Source organism: Artemia franciscana, chromosome 15 (assembly GCF_032884065.1).
Source record: "Artemia franciscana chromosome 15, ASM3288406v1, whole genome shotgun sequence".
Lineage (NCBI taxonomy): Eukaryota > Metazoa > Arthropoda > Branchiopoda > Anostraca > Artemiidae > Artemia > Artemia franciscana.
In genome coordinates this window covers 10,959,039-10,980,422 of record NC_088877.1, presented here as the reverse complement: position 1 = coordinate 10,980,422, position 21,384 = coordinate 10,959,039, and the positions used below count along the sequence as shown (strand labels likewise).

The 21,384-nt window shown below is 35.5% G+C and overlaps 1 long non-coding RNA gene across 1 annotated transcript in view; it reads left to right on the top strand.

Moving 5' to 3' along the window:
• Positions 1–2,564, top strand: part of LOC136036037 (uncharacterized) — a 35,492-nt gene extending 32,928 nt beyond the window's left edge. Inside the window, exon 2 of the long non-coding RNA XR_010619611.1 lies at positions 2,387–2,564. This is a non-coding gene — a long non-coding RNA (uncharacterized LOC136036037). The remainder of the gene's footprint in view (positions 1–2,386) is intronic.
• The last annotated feature ends 18,820 nt before the right edge of the window (positions 2,565–21,384 follow it).

The window sequence follows — 21,384 nt, the reverse complement described above, 5'->3', positions numbered from 1 at the left end:
CTCCCTTTCTCTTCTCCATGAAATCCTCAATCAAATACATAAAATCGATACATATGTGTTATCGCGACCACACTGAAGAACTGAAGTTAGGTCAATAGTAATAAAACATATCAAAATATAATGAAAAAATAATTCTTTAGTAACAAAATTATGGGAACTACAACAGAGAATTATGAAAAGGAGGCCACTCAGAACGCATTATATTAAACATCTATCATAACCTAGCCTAACCAACTCTATATATTAAATATTTAAAATATACCCATATAGTAGTTTATCTTACTCAGGCTAAGGTAATTCTCTCAGAAAAACACAGAGAAACCGGTTTCAAAGGCATCAAACTTCTTTAGTGGGGTCGGGATAACGCGTAAGTCGGATACAATAAACCTTCTACAGAGGTGGATTTTGCATGATTTGAAAAATGATAAGAAATTAAATCCATACAAGATTTCTCTTAAATGAAAGTATAGACAATTTTCAAGCATAACTGTCCGCAGGACGTTTTCTGGGGGATTTTTCAGCGAGGATTGCATTATCCAAAGGTATTTTAAGCAGGAGGAACTTTCCAATTAGGAATTTTGTCAAATGGGTTTTATCTCCTAAGGAGGACTTCCGTGGAGGGGTGGGGGGCTAGAAGGGGCGCAATATTGTTCTGCATTATTTGAAAATGACGAGAAATTAATTAAAAACTGTTTTTTTTTTACAAAAATAAGGAGCAACATCAAAAATTAAGACGAACGTAAGTTGAATAAGACGAACATACATGAGCGCTCATAAGCTGAGTTTTAGGAGGAAGGGGCTATGAAAAACACTACATCCTTGAATATCCGTATAAATTTTATTATTCTCATTAGAGAGCACCTTATTGTACAAACACACGATTTTCCCTTTAAAAACGTAAAATATAAATGGCATGGGTGTCCTCCTGCTTCCCCCTCCTTATGGGCGGCCATGCTTACATAAGAGAGGCTGTCCGCTTTTTTTGGAAAAGTTGGGTATTTCCGTATTAGCCAGTACACACAAGTGAAGTTAGGTTAATCCTAATGAAATATACAAAAAATTGTAGAAAATATAATACTTTAATAACAAAATTACGGAAACTACAACATAAAATTATGTAAAGCGGGCCTTACAGAACGCATTATATTAAATACCTGGCCTAACCCAACCATTATAAAACTAAGAATTGATCACCCAATATAACCATTTCTTTGTCAATACAAAATCGTCTTCCCACAGTCGATAGGTTGATCGCTCTAAATAAAACTAAAATATGTCAAAAGAAACACACCCCGCGTGGCACAAAGTTTATCATACGTGGCATGGTATGACGGAAGGGTGCCATATGTGGCTGAAAAAGCGACACTCCAGGGTGTACAGTAGGTGACGGAGAGTGAGTGACCCTTTCATAATCGGCATTGATCTGCCGAACCTCCTTTCAAGAAAAACGTAGCAGACGGTTTTTGGCACTCATCTCAGAAGGTTTAAAATGCAAGACACGATCTTTAGGCACGGCAGTTGTGATTCATTGTTTTTCTAGTCAATCCCTATCTTCATGGAGTCCTCTCATCGTGTCAAATGAAACAACCAAAAAAGGAAGGTATTCTAGAAGGTAGTTGGCCAGAGACTGGAAAATCAACGCATTGTATGTGAAATATTATAAGTTTTAACTGAAAAGGGCTTCCGAGACTTAGTCGGAAAGGATTTGAAATATATCCGTTGGGACAAAAACAGTTTTTTTTGTCCTGTGGTGGCGCAGCGGGCTTGATATTAGCTTCGTAATGATGCTTCCCAGAGTTCGAACTCAGCTGTAGCATCACACTGGCCGACACTAGGACTTTAGTGGTCAAGAAGTGTTGGTAATCCAATGCATACATACATCTGTTTTTTCATCATGGTCTTATTTAGCCAAAAATGTCAGAAAATGGAAGTTTATACTGCCATTCTTCTACAAATTGAATTCTTGTACTCTAACAAAGTGGGTTTTTTTTTAAGGTAGGTGGTGCGGAAACCGGTTGTACTCGGATGGGGATTGGTGAGTGGAATCTAGTGAATATACTTCATATTTATTTATATTATGTTTTTTCCCAAATAACGCGCCATTGAGACCTTTGGAATATTTTTGTTTATAAATGGAAGTATATTGGTATTAAAAGGCACTTTGAACTTGAATTTTAATGCGGCACTAAGTTGCTAAATTGTAGCACTTGGTATCCTCGAGTGATACCACTCAAAAATAAATAGCGAAATCCTGATCATTTGTGACTTCTTTCTAGTCATCTGTTAGGATTGAGCCACCCAATTGTCAATTGTTAGGAAGTTTAACTAGGCAAGTGTGGCTTGAGATTTAGTATAGCCATATATTAACAAATAAAACTATTTTCAGGGACTTCTGACTCATGACGCTGAAGGGAAAGAGATCTCCAAAGGACTAAAGAAGAAACTATTAAAGAAATATGAAAGCCAAGCGAAAGTTTATCAGGATTATTTGCAGTCAAAGACAAAGGGAAATACCTAAATGTTGTGCTCATTAAATTCGGTTAATTAAATTATTTCAAATTCTGGTTGTAACTCTGCTTATAGATACTGAGAATAAGAGATAACTGAGAAAGTTCTTTTTGAGTGTATGGACATTTAAACTAAAGGGACACAAGTAGCAAATGATATCACTTCGAGGCTGCTTTTCATCACCATATACATAAGAATGAGATATGTTTATCTTCTGTGTATATAGAATGGTCTTTTTGTGTATTTATGTCTATTTGCGGAATGTAGAACGGATTTGGAACTGCGGACTTTGGAAGGAATGTGGATTGAAAAAAATTGATCTAGCGTAAATAGTCAGTAGAAAAACATTGCCAAAAATCGTAAGTGTGAATCATTTCTTTTACTCGAGAAATTAGGATCTCTATTCGCCAGATCATCCCCTCATTTTTGACTCATTGCTTACATCATTTAAAACCATGCACGCACGTGTACAGGAATAATTACGATCAGCCTATTTAATTTTTCTTCTTTTTCTTCGTTTGATGGCAGCCTGTCTGATAACTGAGAAAGGTCTTTTTGAGTGTATGGACATTCAAACTAAAAGGACACAAGTAACAAATGATATCACTTGGAGGCTGCTTCTCATCACCATATAAATAAATATTGAGATATATTTATCTTCTGTATAGAATGTTCTGTTTGCGTATTTGTGTCTATTTGCGAATGTGAAACTCCGGAGGTGCCTAGTGAAGGGTGTATATACGCATAATGTTTATTTCTCATAAAGTATTTTGGCATTTTTTTTAAGCTGCTTCAGAGTCCGGTCAAAGAGTTTACTTTCTATTAGCTCTATGGTAAAAAAAAATGTGGTTTTAATACAAATGGTTTACGTCCGTGGCCCATTTTCACAAGAAGTTTATTTTTGCCTGCTTAAAAACATAGAACAATGGAATGAGAGTACGAAAAAGGAACGAAAACGGAACGAAAGAAACAAACTGGAAAATATAAAGAAACTTCTAAATAATAAAGAATTGATGCAAACAACGCTCGTAAATAATGGCAAGTGGCAGCGTTTTTTATCAAAGTGAGTAAAAGTATTTTGCAGTCTCTTAAAATATGTCAGCCGTCTCCGTCAAGCTCTTTGCTAATAAGATGTTTGATAACACTGCCACCATAAGAAAGAGGGTCCTTGACCCCAAAACTAAAATTTTTCAGGATTCAAGAAAAACTATTTATCAAGCTGGCATCCAGAGTTTTTCATTTTCAAATTAGCTTTACATATAGGGATGCTAAATTTAGCTGTATAAATTTACCCGTGCCTTTAAAAAAAAGCTATAAAATAATAATATTAATAAAAAAAAGGATCTAGAATCTTTTATCTTAGAATTGCTTGGCACTACATATACATATCTAAAAGCCCTGGTTCTCATCAAAGAAGTTAAGACTCTTAATGTTCAAATTACTCAGGTTAAAAGACATTCATCAATTTATTAATACCATCCAGTAACTGTATAATAAATATTGAGAACGCAAGAAACTGATCAGCTTAATTATTCAGTAACATAGAAAATATTAACAGTGAAGGAGTATTTTTTCTGTGATATAACATTCATGTCCCAGAAACAATATTCTTTTACTTAAAGTAGTTGATTAAGTCCGGCTCATTTGGTTTCAGAAAGTTCATTTAGTACCCCGAGTGTTGGATGAGATGAACAGACCTGGTTTCTCAACAATATTTTTCTCCTTTCCTCGGGTTTTCTCTCTATTTATTGGTGCCGACAACAAAGTTCATCGCATACACACTAGTACCTTCATATTCAGTCGAGCTGATTAATCCAGCAATTTCAACAATATTCAATCAATCAAATCCAACAATATTTTTCTCATTTCCTTTTTTGAAATCTCAGACTTTCTCTCTATTTCTTGGTGCCGTCAGCTTCTTTAATTTTTTTTTTTTTTTAAGTTCATCGTCTTCACAGTAGTACCTTCATATTCAGTCGAATGGAAAAGAATGCGTGTCCTCTTTTCCCTGTTATTTCTATTAAACCCTCAGGTAAGGTAAACTCTCGTCGCTATCTCTCTCTTTAATTTTTAAAGTATAAGCCTGACATAAAAAAATATTTTCAGTGGCCATGAAGTTTTTTCTACTTTCCTAGAATATTGGCTCCTTTAGAAAATTCGATGAAATCAATAAAATCACACACTCCGAAATGCTTCACTGAGAGCTCAACCTGAAAATGAAAGAAATCGGTGGCCATGATTGTGTGACTATGTTCAATGTAAAAAAATCTCAACTTTTGGCCAAGAAAACTTCATCACAATAGTTTACCAGGTAAACTATAAAGCTAAAAAACTTCTAATTTTTGCTTTACCTTGAACAGTTATTAACTTGTTACCTTGGACCCAAAGGCAAATATGTTCGGTATCCAACAAAAAAAGGCATATGTATAATTTAAGGTCTCTTCTTTTATTCTTCCACTAATAGCTTCAAACCCCAATTCAGTTAATGTTTTGGGTTTTGCCAGAGTGCCAAGTGTCACAAATATTTTACTAAATTCTACAATTTCTATAGTAAACACGGCTTCTCTAAAGGAATCCATGGGTGGTAACATGATGACTTATTGAAGATCATCCCAAAAATATAATTTGTCTAGAGTTTGTTTTTGCATGTTTTTGAAACAAAATTTTCTGATTGTTCAGTCTTTACCATGTGACATTTCTAATAAATGTAATGTAGAGTGGCTTCTTTTAGATTATCTTCGTTGTGGTTTGGATCATGCTCCTTAAATTCTTCATAGTTTACCTTGAAAATAATGTATTCCTAACATATACAACTTTTTTATAGAAATCATAAAAGCAACTAAAACTTCGATTGGAATTTAAAAATTATTGTGCATCCTTTGAATTGTCGTGTCATTAGGAAGATACGCTCTTATTTGAGGTATATTCTCTTCTATAATATGCGACACTGGGGTTGTAGCTTTGTATATGATCAATATTTATAGTTCTATCTATTTTACTTGGTTTTGGATTTCTTCCTTTTTTATCAGACACATTAGATGTCATTCTTGTCATTGCATATTTGTCAACATCTGTAAAGGTGTCGTGAATGACTATTTTTTCCCCTTAAAAATTTCAAAATTGTGAGAAAAATTGTTTACGTATTTTAACTCTGTTTTCTTCTCTGTCATTAATAATTTAAATAAATGAATTGATCCTCGTTTCTGGAATTCCTAGTCATCTCTTAACTGGTAGCTTTAGAGAACGTAATGCAATGAAATTCTTTCTCGTGAAATCTTTTCCCAAACTTCAGCATTAATTTGCTTGCGCCAATCTTCTGAAAAGGTTAAATTGCATTTAAAACTTCATTTTTCATTGCAAGGTCCACATTGAGGGTGGTTTTCTCTTCACTTCCTAGCTCTATTAAGGTCTCTTGAGATTTTATACTTTTCTTTTTTATAATTGTTTTTTCGTTCCTCTTTGTCACACCTTCATCTGATTCTTTTTGTTTTCCTTCAATATTGAAATTGTTGTTTTGTCTTAGTATATTTGAATTTTTGGTACACTCAGAATTTTCAAACTAAAAAGGCTCTAACTCATTTTTAATCTCATTTATAGTCATTACTCAGAGAATCCAGGCGAGGTACCCCATGGATATCCAAGGGGAATGCAATAATATAGCCTGGAGTGCGTAAAAAACATTTGTGGTAAACATCAAGGCAAAGTCATAGATGGTGGAACTACTACTAAAATAACCCCAAATACAACCATATTCTGAAAAAGGGTAACCTTAACTCTTACCTCTTGATGCAGACAATACCATGTCGGAGAACTTTGGGTTAGTGGGGATTTGTGTGACCCAACCATTGTGCTCTTTGAGCATGCCAAGCAGCTGGAGTGATTCACTTGGTGCTTTCATTGGGCCGATTAGCTTAGATAAAAAGTTTGAAGTTAATCAAATTCTAAATACGTTTACTTTTAAAGAGATGAAAAGAAAGTGATAATGAAAGCGAAGCAATACTTGTTTACATCACGCCAGAACATTAACGGTCACACTCCGGATAGATCCTAAGAGTAACCCGATTTGGCTCAAAATCAACTGTTTTACTTTCCCTTTAAATTGGAAAATAATAAAGCATTACCATGAAAGCATTCCTCATTTTTTAGCGATACTATTTTCTCAACATTGTCTATTATTATATTCATTAACCTTCAGGATTCAAGCATAGAAATGTATGATTTTTTTGTATTATCAGAAACCAAATGATCCTGATTGACAATTTAAAAATAATGCCTATTAAAATGAAATCTCCATACTTTAATTAAATAGCATACATATACATACAGCATTGTTTACGCTCGGCAAGGCTCTGGAATGCAGCAAGAAAGAAAAAAACAATAAAACACATATTAAAAAAAAATGAAGAGGACAGACAGCCACCTTTTACTGACTACCCACCAAAAACCAAGCTCAAGTAATGCCCTGAATTAATGAAACAAGCATTTCTAACATGCCTCAATCAGATCGAAAAAAAAATGAAAAAACCATAAATGAAAGAAACAAACGCAAAAAAGTACCGAAAAAAATTAAGTTAATATTAAGACATATTACAAGATTTTATACTTCTTTTCAAAGCACCAAACCAGTTACACTTCTCAGCAGACTGAACTGTAGCGTTCCAGCCACACGAGAAGTAGCTAGAGGATTAGAATATGATTTAACTGATGGGTTAAAGGGAATTTGATTGTTAAAAAATTCAAAAAATGGCACGTAGAATGATAAAAACGAGAGATGGACTAGTGCTGAAGGCAACAGGAACATGATCACAATTGAAGAAAAACCAAACACCCCAATGAAAAATATAAAGCAACTTCAAGTCCAGAAACGACTTGTACACATAACTATTATTTTCAAAATGTTGTTTTCTGTATCATCTATCCTAGAGAGTGGTATCAGAAGGGAAGATGAAGTTAACATTCAGATAATTGGGTTGACATTCACTTTATAATCAATCTGGGAAAAATATACTCCAGCTTTCTCGATACATCAAAAAAACCTCGATAACTTCATTTTAATTAAACTAATACGATGCATGAAGGAGATATCATCATCGAGAAAAATACCTATAAACCAGACTTGCGAATCACGGGATTTATTGAGAAAACTCGTCAATGAAAGCAACTAGACTGTCCTCATCTCATAAAGATATTCACTTGTGGGCATGGATATATTCCGGGTGATACCGTCTACTTGAGACGGTGGGTGGGAACGGGGACCAACACGGTATTTATTCCAGACGAAGAGAAATGAAATTAACCGCTAGCATTCTCTCTATCACCGTAATGAGATTATTGAAAGTGCATATATTGGTGGGTAAAGGAATCGAAAGCTGTTTGAGGTCCCGAAATATAGCGACAAGAGTCAAACTGGAGTCAAGAGCTGAATGTAGAAAACTTAAAAGAGTAGTACATCCAAGAGGTGTTGAGTGCTTTTCTCGGAAACCAAATTCAACATCATGAAAAAAATCTTTGATTCTAAAAAAAGAGATAAGATACATTTTTAGAAAATGTAGCTAAATACAGAAAGTAGAGATGTCAACCAATTATCAGTTAGATCACTCTCGGTCACACATTTGAATAAAACAATCATTTCAGCTCCCATAAGAGAACTGAGAAACTTGCATTATCGAATGACATATTTACAAGAACTGACAAGGAAGAAATAATTGAAGGAAGAATCAATTTTACTTTTTTATAGTGTATACAATCAGGACCTAATTGCACTGAACCTTGAAGTAGGGGTGTTGTTGGGGGGGATTTTCCCCGTGGAGAAAAAATTTATTATATATCCCATGCCTCATGACTATCTGAATACGGACACCTCTTGCCCCCCCCCCCTCAATAGAAATCCTGAAGGTTCGCCCATGGATTTAGTCCAATAATAAGTCTACTCATCCCATCTTTGAAACTAGCTTCAAGTAAATTGCAGGGGGGATAGTAGGTCCCCAATAATATGGAGAAAAAATCGATTATATACCCAATACCCCTTGATTATCCGGATGTGGACCCCTCTTGTCCCCCCAGTAAAAATGCTAGAGACCCATCCCTGCCTTCTAGTCTAAAAACAAGTCTGCATCTTATCTTTAGAAACTAGTTCCAGGGAAATTGAAAGAGGGGGACAGCAGCCCCCTCATTAATGTTTAAAAAGATTATTATATACCCTATGTCCCATGAATCCGGATATGGATCCATCATTGCCCCTCCATCCCAAAAAATACATGCTTTCGTCTTATAACAAGTCTACTCATCTTATCTTTAAATTAAATAAACAAAAACAAGTTTTTTTAACTGAAAGTAAGGAGCGACATTAAAAATTAAACCGAAAAGAAATTACTTCGTATATGAAAGGGGCTGCTTCCTCATCAACGCCCCGCTCTTTACGCTAAAGTTTGACTCTTTCTCTCAACTTTGCTTTTTAAAACAGTAAAAAACTTTAGCGTACAGAGCGAACTTTAGCGTACAGAGCGGGGCGTTGATGAGGAAGCAGCCCCTTTCATATACGAACTAATTTCTGTTCGTTTTAAGTTTTAATGTCGCTCCTTACTTTCAGTTAAAAAAACTTGTTTTTCTTTAAATTATTTTCTGAATGTTTTTGAATCAATGCATGTTTAGATTTTGGCTCGCCGCAGAGGAATAATTAAAACGAAATTTGCATATTTATTTATTTTTTTGGCTAAATTGCTTTCTCAGTTTTGATCGAATGATCCTGAGAAAAAAAATGAACGGGGGAGGAAGCCTAGTTGCCCACTGATTTTTTTGGTTACTTAAAAAGGCAACTAGAACTTTAATTTTTTACGAATGTTTTTATTAGTAAAAGATATACGCAACCTATAAATTAGCTGACGTAACGAACTTTCGTATTCTCATGTTTTTATTACATACATGAGAGGGTTCACCCCCTCGTCAGTACCTCGCTCTTTACACTAAAGCTTAAATTTTGTCCCAATTGAATGACCCCTGAATCACTAAAGCCGTAGAATAAAGTGTTTAAATTTCTAGAAATACTTTAGCGTAAAGAGCGAGGTATTAGGATGAGGTGAGAACCTCGTATACGTAATAATTTCTGTTCTTTTTAAATTTTAATGCTGCTCCTTACTTCCGGTTGAAAAAACTTTTTCATATCTATTTTTTCATTGTTTTTTTTTTTTTTTTATAATGCTAGAAAATCCTGAGCTTAGTTCATGGAAATTTTCTTCCCCAAGAAAAATTCCTCCATGGAAAGTTCCCCCAACATATCCCCTCTTCTCAACTCCTCCGCCAACCAAAAAATCCCCCTGAAAACGTCTGCACGCTTCCCAATAACCTTTACTAAATATAAGCACTGGTCAAAGTTTGTAATTTGTAGCCCCTCCCACAGGGACTGTGGGGAGTAAGTCGTCCCCAAATACAGAGTTATATGGTTTTTCGACAACGCGGAACAAAATGGCTATCTCAGAATTTTGATCCGTTGACTTTGGGAAAATAATTAGCGTGGGAGGGGGCCTAGGCACCCTCCATTTTTTTCACTTCAAAAGGGTACTAGAACTTTTCATTTCTGTTAGAATGAGCCCTCTCACAACATTCTAGGACCCCTGGTCGATACGATCACCCCTGAAAAAAAATAAAATAAACACACTTCTGGCAATAAATACAAAATTCCAGATTTTTGTAGGTAGGAGCTTGAAACTTCTACATTAGGGTTCTCTGATACCCTGAATCTGATGGTGTTATTTTCGTTAAGATTCTATAGCTTTTAGGGAGCGTTTCTCAATATTTTCTAAAATAACGCAAATTTTCTCAGCCTCGTAACTTTTGATGGGTAAGAATAAACTTGATGAAACTTATATATTTAGAATCAGCATTAAAATGGTATTCTTTTTTATTTAGCTATTGGTATCAAAATTCCATTTTTTAGAGTTTTGATTACTATTGAGCTGGGCCGCTCCTTACTACAGTTCGTTACCACGAACTGTTTGAAACTAGCTTCGGGGAAATTGACTTCAAGCAATTTGAACTATGATACGATCTACTACTAGAATTTAAAGGATAGAACCTTACGGAAGAAGCAATTACTTATATAACGTAAGAGTTAAGAAATGGGAGATAAATGGTTCTCGAATTTTCATTTCACCGTGAACAACTGGGCCATGAACCAGGTGTTCATTTCTTAACTCATATACAACTTCCAAATGTCGTTTTTCCTTCTTCAACTTCTAAGAAGGCCGGGGGTCATCCATGGATTCAGGAGGATAAATCACTTAGATGTGGAACCAAAAGAGGATGCTATACATTCATCGACAACAGAAGTTTCTGCATTTTCATAAAAGGAGGAAAAATCCCTATTTTTGTTACAAATATTTCATGGCATCTACTAGCCAAGATCTAAGGAAGGTTAGCTTATCCTAAACAAATTTAATGACAACTGAGGTTATAGTAAGTTTCTTCTTGGTCCAGATTTTCTTAGAGTTGAACACATAGAAGACTGAAAAATGATCCGATAGATCATTCACTACCACACGACTCTTCACCAAATTAATAGAGTTAATTTTTTTATTTAGGCATTTTCGAAGAACTTCTAATTTTTTTTATTTGGCACGTTGTAATCATTGTTGTATTGGAATGCATAATGTTGGTAAGGTTCCATTTTTGTTAGCGAGGCTAACAGAAAATCCCTCGTCACTGCAAATGCAAAATCATTAAGATTAAGGTAGAAAAATGTAGTCTCCTCTTTTGTCTATTTGAGTAAATTCTTTTAACACCAAGAAAACTGATGTTTGAATCAAGGCTGATCTCTCTAACCACATATAACGTAGATACACATCTTCATATACACCCAGTACATAATAACCCACTAGAGGTTGCTCTTAAATTTTGAGCATGAGCATAACATTATTTTGTTCCGTCTCAAGTTCTTGGGAAACGTTGCATTTTATTTCAGTGATTTAAAAGCGCACATGTGCAAACAATTAGCTAGCTAGTCACAGAAAAGGTAGTTCCAGTTCCAAAAATTGTAGGAAGGTATATGGACTAACAGCGAGTCCTTTCATCTCTTTGACTTCTTCTCCAGAAAAACTAGCCACTAAAAGCGCTATTCTCCTCCAGTCTGCAAACAATGAAAATATGCAATTATGAACAATAATACACTGTTGTTGATTGTGGGAAGTGCGAGTACCTGAGCTACCTGTCCCCAGCAGCTTAAGGCCACTAGGCCGGCCGGTACCAATACGGCTCTTCCTACTCATTCCCGCTCTCTTTTGCACAATCAAAAACTATAGATAAACCTTTTAAAAATTGACTTCTTCAAACTTTAGTCATTATTAAACAATATTTCTCTTCTTTAAGATATCAATTGCTGCCTTAAATATCTTACGATCAAATTCCCATGGCAGGTTAGAATCTAGGATAGCTGTATAAGTATTTGGTATCTTACCAAGGAGCAGAAACGCTTAAGAGCAATAGTCTCCTCACTCTGAGCCTAGCAATCAAATAATATATGCTGGACTGTTTTGTCTGCTGAAAAGCAGACTCGGCATAAAGGGGAATGATATAGCTTCTAATTAAATAACAAGCTATTTAGAAGTAGGGCCCCTGATTTCAGCTGGTAACATAGCATTGTATTTAATCTTGTATGAAATGGGGATAAAATTAATTTACTGTGATTAATTTTGGATCTTTGCCTGGTAATATCTCGTGACTGAGGTCAGAGGAAGGACTAGGAATTAACATGGAATCCTTTGCTGCTAGAGAATCAGCCATATCATTATATTTGATGCCTTTATGACTTGAAAAATGTTGAAAATAAACCTCATTTCCTTTAATCTTAAGATTGAGAAGATGTCTTCTAATATTATATAAATCCTTGTCATTAGCAATTCTATTAATATTTTGGATAAATACAGGCTGACTTCCCAGCAAAGGTATGAACATATACAACATGCTTGGCTCCATAAGCCTGGATTTGCGAGAAATATTTAATCCTTATACCGGATGCTCTTTCACTTACGGATACCAATCCCGACAGTATTTTTAACTTTGACAGAGTCTTAGTTCACCTTTATCCTCAATAGATACCACTCAAAAATATACAATAGAATGCGTTGTGCAAATCACACCTTAGAATTCACGAAGTGTGCAAGTGAGCTATTGAATTGTAATCCCAACGATTTTGGGCCTTTGATTTCCGATAAATTGTTATATTTGAAAGTCTTCTTGGCACAAAGTACCGAAGAAAAAAAAACGACTCTAACTGACGTTAGCAAGATATTGCGTCGTTTTTATGCAGTTGACATCTATCCAAACATTAACATGGCCTTGAAAATAGGTTCTTAGTGTGTCTGCCACAAACTGTACAGGAGAAGTATCCTTCTTCACCCTTTTTCGGGTGAAAAACTACTTAGGATCTTCAATCTGCCACGACAGACATCATTATCCCTGCTCACTATTGAGCGAAGGCTGTTTCAAGAGGTGTCGTACGTTGACACATAGACACCTTTGCACGAAAAAAGCAAGAGTGAAGCCTCTATCAATTGGTATTAAAGATAAATAGTCCTACTTACAAGAGAATACATAACGCTTACAAGTATTTATGTGCTGCTATCTACCAAAGGATTAAACTTCTTTCCAATATCTTGATGATTTATTTAATCTATTTAATATCCCCCTTGCACAAATATTTGATTTTCAAATTATTTCTCTTAGTTTTTTGCTTTTAGTTTTAGACTTTCTCTTAGTTTTGATCAGACGATTTTGAGAAATAAGGGGTGGGGAAGGAGGCCTAGTTGCGCTCCAATTTTTTGGTTACTTAAAAAGGCAACTAGAACTTTTAATTTTTAACGAACGTTTATATTAGTAAAAATTAAACGTAACTTAAGAATTATCTTACGTAACAAACTTTTATATTCTTATGTTTTTATTATGTATATGAGGGGGTTTGTCCCCTCGCTAATACCTCGCTCTTTACACTGAATCTTAAATTTTGTTCCAATTCTTTAAGAATAACTCCTGAATCAGAAAGGCCGTAGAATAAATAATTTAAATTACTAAAATTACTTTAGCATAAAGAGCGAGGTATTTATCTTCTCCTAAATACCTCGCTCTTTATGCTAAAGTATTTTTAGAACCCTTCATATGCGTAATAGTCTCTGTTCGTTTTAAGTTTTAATGCTACTCCTTACTTTCAATTAATAAAACTTTTTCATGTTTATTTTTTTATTGTTTTTTTTTTTATAGTAATGATAGAAAATCTTGCGCCAATTTCATTGAATTTCTCTTCCCCCATGAAATATTCCTCCAAGGAACGATCCTCCCACAAAGCCCCCTCCCCTCAACCCCAACCCCAAACCAAAAAAAAACCTGAAAACGTCTTTACGCTTCCCAATAGTCATCACTGTATGTAAAGACTGGTCAAAGTTTTCAACTTGCAGCCTCTCCCCCAGGAACTGTGGGGGGTAAGTCATCCTCAAAGACATAGTTATTATGGTTTTCGACTATGCAGAACAAAATGGCTATCTCAAAATTTTGGTCCGTTGACTTTGGAAAAAAATGAGCGTGGGAGGGGTCCTAGGTGCCCTCCAATTTTTTTGGTAACTTAAAAAGGACACTCGAACTTTTCATTTCCGTTATAATGAGCCCTTTTGAGACATCCTAGGACCACTTGGTCGATGCGGTGACCCCTGAGGAAAAAAAAACAAACAAAAAAGAACAAATAAACACGCACCCGTGATCTGTCTTCTGGCAAAAAGTACGAAATTCCACATTTTTCTAGATAGGAGTTTTAAATTTTCTGTGTAGGGTTCTCTTACACGCTAAATGCGATGGTGGGATTTTTGTTAAGATTCTATGACTTTTAGGGGTGTTTCCCCCTATTTTCCAAAATAAGGCAAATTTTCTCAGGCTCGTAATTTTTCATGACAAGGACTAAATTTGATGAAACTTATAAATTCAAAATCAGCATGAAGATTCGATTCTTTTGATGCATCTCTTAGCATCTAAATTCCGTTTTTTAGAGTTTCGTCTACTATTGAGCCGGGTCGCTTCTTACCACAGTTCGTTACCACGAACTGTTTGATGGTGGAATTAAGTAGTGTGAAGCACTTTAAAATTTAGTTTTGCAGAATGAACTATGCATGCTTCATTAAGTTATACTAGGCAAGGATCAACTATTTAATTTCTTATGTTGCAATATCTGCAACATGGAGAGAACTAGTAGTTTGGAATTTAATAGGGAAAAGCCTGCAGGAAAAAACCCACCCATTACAGACTGAACGCATTCTATTGTATATTTTTGAGTGGTATCTATTGAGGATAAAGGTGAACTTGGTTTATAATTTGTCAGATGGGCCTCTGACAATCCTTAGATATTTCTCTGAGGGGCGATTCGTATCCGACTTGGCTTGTTAATATTTAGAAAAGGTTTATAATCATCAGAACAATGATAACGCATAGTGACTTGAGTAGTTCTGAATATATTGGGGCCAATTCCCATATTACCACACTTCTCTTTTGTCTGATTTCGCATATTCTCATCAAAAGAATCGAATTCCAGATTCATACTACTATCCAACTTTAGCCAGTTAATAGTCCTTCCTAATGCTTACTAAACTGAAGTATTTTTTCATTGCTAAAGAAGTAGTTTTCCTAAGCTAATTTATTAGTTGATATGTTCAGAGCTTGGTCCACGGCAAGATAACTTTTGAACTAAGAATTTTTTTTACTGCTGATCAGTTTTTAGAGCTAATAATGGCACGTTAAACCAGTTTTTTTGAAATGGGGCTCCTCTAAGTCATTGAAATTTTCAAGGGCTTTGTTGTGGTACACACCGAAAAAAAAGTGGAATATGACTTCTCGAAATATGCTAACCCCTAGTTCGTACTAAAACTAACTTAAAATTAACAGGGCATGTGTGCTCTGTTACTTGTGACATTACTGGTCCACTTCTTAATAAGTGAGGAACAGTATTATTTTTGGCAATGTGATACCGTTCCTCACCACCTACCTTTTAGTAAAAGAGGTAGGTAAGTCATATTTTCAACTGGCAGGATTGGATAACCGAAGTGGAGCATCTTAAATGCTGTACCGTCCATCTACCACTGACTTTCTGCTCAAAGTTAAGCAAGTCGCACGCTATTAGCCCGATCTCGGTAAGTCCCAAAGCCTTTCAATGAAGAGGATAAGTTAATATTTCTGTATAATTATGTACTGTGTTGTGAATGTGTGAAGTGGATTTATCATCAACAAGCATCCCCACCCTTTCTATTGCTTTCTCGCAATTGACATGTTGCACCTCGATGGAATTGAAAATTTAGTGCTTTCAAACAGCAAGAATCCAGTAAGAAAATAGGTGGTTTCTCTTGAAAAACCCTACCCATCTCACTGCCTTCTTTTTAGCAGAAAATTTAGCATACCTGCGATTTGTTTGAAAATAACATTCAAGTTTTCTGTATGTATGTATGCCGAGACAGAACTTAGGCCCTAGGCACCTCCAAGACTCACGTAAACGTATTTTCTATATGTTTAGAGCGTTTTACCTTTTATTTGAAGTTTATACGGTAATTACCCTGGAGTAATAGAACGTAAGAATGGTGATTTTCAGGAACATAATCTTCAACCCTGACCTATTATTTGCTCGAAACTAAGGGGAAAGTTAATTTTTGGTCAAGATAAAAAAAAAACGGATGGATTCTCAGTGGTGTCCACCACTTCCTGAGTTCCACCTACATTCCCTACCAAATTACACGCTCATTTGGATTTTATAGAAGCACGGCAATGAGGTGTCACAGTCCATACACTAGCAGGCTTTAAAAGTTTCTTTACTCGGGGATTACGTTCTATTGTAAGATCTTCAAGGATGAGGGGTTTTAAACAGCGTCGTAATTTTCTTAAAATCCTTGGAAGGGGGAGGGGGGGTATTTCCCCCTGCCCTAAAGCAAAGTACACCCTTGGTTTTAAAGTTGTGGTAATTGGTTCATCTTTTTTTGTTTCCAGTGCTTATATTTCAGGATTGGGAAGGTTCAGTTATCCAACGATTGCAGAACAACAATGCTAGGCATTGATGCAGTTTCGCAATTATTGTCTTGTGGAAAAACATAGGCTTGGTTTGTTAAGTGACATTCTAAAATGTTTAAGCTAAAATCAGATTGTATTCGGTTTTATATTTTGGGGCTATGTAATAAAGAATTAGCTATCTACACAGTTCATATTAGAACTAACAGCATTGGTTGGGTGTCAAAAGGTAGAGAATAAGTTGATTTTAAGCAATCGTTCATTTAGACTGTCTAAATGAACGATTGCTTATGTCTATTTTTTTTTTAAGAAAAATGCATTTTGAGTAATTGTTTTAAAGTTTGAAGGGTTGACAACCGTGGCACATAATATATGAAGAAAATGATCAGTATATCTTTTAACAATATTTTTGTTGAAAAAGCCACCAAAGGCTGCAAAATATGCCTTACTGAATGCCTACTAATTGCCCTACTAAGGTAAATCTAACAAAATGCTCCAATATTTTTGTCGCAGATATATGGTATGTCTCCTTAAAACCAACACACTTGGTTGATTGGTTCGATCATTTTGCAGCGCTGTCCTGAAGCAGCTTTTTAGCAGCACCTCTTCGTTCTTAAGATAAATAAGTTTCTGGTTTTTCCAAAATGCATTGCATATATTTTTCTTACTTGCAAAGATAAATATAGATCCAAATTCTTAATATCTAGGTTGTTCCACAAAGTACCTTCATCGTAAAACCAAACTATATGTAACAACTCGAAAGATGCTCATTTTGTTATTCTCAATAGAGACTGTACAGTTTACCGTGCACCATGCCGCCTTTTGAATTTTCGTCAATATACGTGAAGTATCCATTTCTAATAACTAGATAGTAAGTTAATGCTAAACTTTGGGTCCATACACGTTTATTTTAAACTATTACAAACAAGTACGGCTTTTTTTTTCACCCATACTAATTTTTTTTTTTAATATGACAGGCTAGGAGGAGGAGGAGGAGTGACGTCACAAAACTTATTTAACTTATTTGTTGTTGCCCTGCAAAATGGCTGTCTTGTTAGCGGCTAAAAGCAAATCTGCCATATCATTTTGTCTTGTTTCAATTAATATATCACTAAATTGAGTAAATGTAACCGGGCAACGACATATAAGTTTCATGTGATAGTCAATGATATAAACTCATTTTTCATTATGCTGTTAAGTATTCTTCGAGAAAATATTTTCCTTTGGTGAGACGACTCTAAAAATGATTACTCCTTAATGAACTTACTCCTTTTTTATAGTCTGACTCAGATCGTTAACTTCAATATATTTCACTGATGGATTTCATCCGTATTATCATCCTTGTACATGAATTATATTCCTTTTTGCTACAAAGCATGACTGTTCGTCTGACTTGAATTTGCTTAATGATATTATATATCGTGCAAACATCTCGTCCCTTTCTAGGGTTAACTGGAACCCTTCGTTATTTCTACTTTAGCAATAGGCACTCTAGGTTTCATTTTGCGGTTGTTAGCGCTGTTAATATCGAATATAGTAAAAGCTACTATTACTAAGTTATCCTCGATGCTGACACATTGAATTCATTTTCAATGCTGGCTCATCCTGCAGATAATCATGAATCGATTACTTCTATTTTTCGATGTCGCAGATATGCTTACAGTAAATTCCTCAGCATTTATGGTGATAATCCTCGATTGAACGGCTTTCTAGTTGACAATACCCTTTCCTATCTCTATAGCATAAATTTGAGTGCCCTAAGAATAAAATGCTTTAAAAATGTTTGTGAATTTTTTTATTAATAAAACTTGTTTGTACAAAAAACTCTGCGTCCTTTAGAATTCTTCTTTCACGTATATGTGATCGTTGGAAACTATAATTGGCGGCAGCTCGTCAGGATTCAACTTGTATTCGTGTTGGCATTGAAATTCGGAAAAATCAAGGAGGCACACTCGTGCCTCTATAAAGAGGCGAACCACGACAATGTTAAGCGATCTTCGATTCCAGTAGTCGCAGAGGGATGGGGAGGGATGTGTTTCGTAGCCCAAGCTCCAACTAAGAAATCTGCCAAATTTCATCCCCCTCCGACTTTTCCTTCATGGGGAAAATCTGGCCGAAAGTTTCTAACCACCAACCCCAGCCCCCCCTTAACGTTGTCTGATCGGGCTGAAATTCACAAGTTAAGGTCCCCTAGGCCTCAGGAGCTTATCCACGAAATTTCAGCTTGATCCGATAACTCCTTCCCTGTTTTCCAGAAACCACGCATAGCCACTTAATTTTCATATTCTTTTTTTCTGCCACGCCTACAGGTCACAGCCGACATCGGATCTGGGTTTACGAAGACTTATTCGATGCGGAATTCTCCGAGTAAGTTTCCTTGAAAGTTTCGTAGGAAAATTTTAACCCCCCCCCCCGAAAGTTTCGACCCCCCGAACCCCCCCCCCCTTTAACGTTGTCCGATCGGGCTGAAATTCACAAGTTAAGGTTCCCTATGGCCCAGGAGCTTATCCGCGAAATTTCAGCTTGATCCGATAACTCCTTCCCTGTTTTCCGGAAACCACGCATTAGCCACTTACTTAACCCATTTCTCCATAAGAGCCCATGTTAATTTGAAATTTTTAAAAGTTATTAGAAGTTATATTTACACACATGCAGGTGGTTAGCTCAGTCTATGAAAACTTTTCCTGGAAAGTTTCTTTGGGAAATCTTAGCCCCCCGATTTTCTAGCTTAGAAAAACCCATTTCCCCATAAGAGCCCATGTTAATTTTTGAAATTCTTAAAAGTTACGAATATCAACATTCAAGTATATCAAAATAATAAGCTCGGCACGGCGAGAATGACTGCAAGCATCATAAAAATCCAGCTCCATTCCAGAAATTAAGCTGCTAAACTATTAAAATTATCAAAATTAGATAATTTTGTCAGTTTGAATTTATTGATATAGAAAGCAAGAAAATAAACATGGAAAATTATTATTAAATTACATCCACCATGGATTGGTAGCTCAGTCGGTAGAGCGTGGGACTTTTTAATCCTCGGGTCAAGGGTTCAAGTCCCCTATCGGGCGGTTTTTTTTTCACAAAATATGAAAAAAACTTCGTTTTCTTAAAGAGTTAAAGAGGCTGCGTCCCAAAGTCGAACCTTAAAATGTACAGGAATCTACGAAGAGTGTACGAAGACTCATTCGACGCGGAATTCTCCGAGTAATTTTCCTGGAAAGTTTCTTTGGGAAATCTTAGCCCCCCGATTTTCTAGCTTAGAAAAACCCATTTCCCCATAAGAGCCCATGTTAATTTTTGAAATTCTTAAAAGTTACGAATATCAACATTCAAGTATATCAAAATAATAAGCTCGGCACGGCGAGAATGACTGCAAGCATCATAAAAATCCAGCTCCATTCCAGAAATTAAGCTGCTAAACTATTAAAATTATCAAAATTAGATAATTTTGTCAGTTTGAATTTATTGATATAGAAAGCGAGAAAATAAACATGGAAAATTATTATTAAATTACATCCACCATGGATTGTAGAAAAACGTACAGAAATAATATGAAAAAAACTTCGTTTTCTTAAAGAGTTAAAGAGGCTGCATCCCAAAGTCGAACCTTAAAACGTACAGGAATTAGGAGAGGCAGTTGGGGTACTGCCAACCCCCAAGCCCCCCGCTTTTAAAGACTCTTTTGTACAGGTTTTTTGTTGTGGGGGGCTGCCACCCCCCTAACCACCCGCTCTTAGCTTCGGAAAGGCCCTCTTTAAATTAACAAAAAATTGAAATAAATGAATAATGGAATAACTTCGAAAAATGTTAAACACAAGAGGACAGGAGAACCATTGCACCAAAACTAGGAATTAGTAACAATGAAGGCCCCCCCACAACAAAAAACCTGTTCAAAAGAGTCTTTAAAAGCGGGGGGTTTGGGGGGTGGCGGCCCCCCAACTGCCTCTCCTAACTCCTGTACGTTTTAAAGTTCGACTTTGGGACGCAGCCTCTTTAACTCTTTAAGAAAACGAAGTTATTTTCATATTATATATTGATAAGATGAAAATTTACCTTTAATAACAAAAACCCTGGAATTAGCCGCTAGCGTTGGCCAGCTACATATTGTCATGTTTGCATGAATATACATAGTCTTGGCTCAAAGAAAAGTGACCTTTTCATCAAAACCTCTCAGAAATAATCGACTGCAAAAATGTCTCTTTTTCCATTCAGGTTTGTCTAACAGAGCAATAGAAACGATGCTTTTTTACTGATTCTCCTCAGAAATGTCTCTTAAAATGGGTTAAATTACATCTAGTAACAACCCTCCATCTGTGAAAGGTCTTGCTAGGGTTCCCACATTTCTATAATTTGTGGTTCTTTTTGCCTTTTTTTTAATCTTATATCATGTTTTTTCACGTTTTGTTTTTCTGTTTGTTTATTTTTAATTGGTTTTTCAGTAAGTTCATAATTTTTGATATTTTTTATTAATAAAATTTATATTTACAAAAATCTTTGTCCTTTAAATTTATTATTCAAGAATGAATGTTTCGATATGCAGTGATTTACGCAGTAATAATAATAATAATAATTTATTTATAATCTACTGCACAAAACAATGTGAGGATACTAGAGTAAAAAGAAAAAAAAAACAGAATACACACTAGAAAAGAAATCAACTTTATTTAGAACACAAAACATATAAATACAGCACAATGTACAGAACAAATGGACGAGGACAAAGGTACAAAGGTACAACACAACGCTACACTGGAATGAAACTATCCTTACTCCAAATGTGCTACAAATCAAACTATCCTATGTCCAAAAATGGAAAAAAACGATCATTAGTCTATCTTGTGGTAAATTGTGCGCTGA